This window comes from Nannospalax galili, unplaced genomic scaffold, assembly GCF_000622305.1.
Source record: "Nannospalax galili isolate Female #2095 unplaced genomic scaffold, S.galili_v1.0 scaffold717, whole genome shotgun sequence".
Taxonomy (NCBI): domain Eukaryota; kingdom Metazoa; phylum Chordata; class Mammalia; order Rodentia; family Spalacidae; genus Nannospalax; species Nannospalax galili.
In genome coordinates, this window is record NW_008339763.1 from 813,024 (window position 1) to 813,370 (window position 347).

Here is a 347-nt window from a genome sequence, read left to right on the forward strand (position 1 = left end):
CACCAAAACCAGGCTTTGGTATGAGAGTGATGCTGACTTCATAGAAGGAATTTGAAAGTTCTCCCTTCATTTCTATTTTTTTGAATAAAGTAGAATTGGATGCAGATCTTCTTTAACTGTCTGATAGAATTCTGCTGTAAATCCATCTAGTCCTGGGCTTTTTTTAGTCGGGAGGTTTTGTATTACTGTTTCAATTTCTTTTTGTGATATGGGTCTGTTTAAGCTGTTAATCTCTTCTTGGTTTAGTTTTGGTGGTTCCCATGCCTTTAGATATGCATCCATTTCTTTTAGGTTTTTGAATTTGGTAGCATATAGGTTTTTAAAGTATTCCCTTATAATGTTCTGTA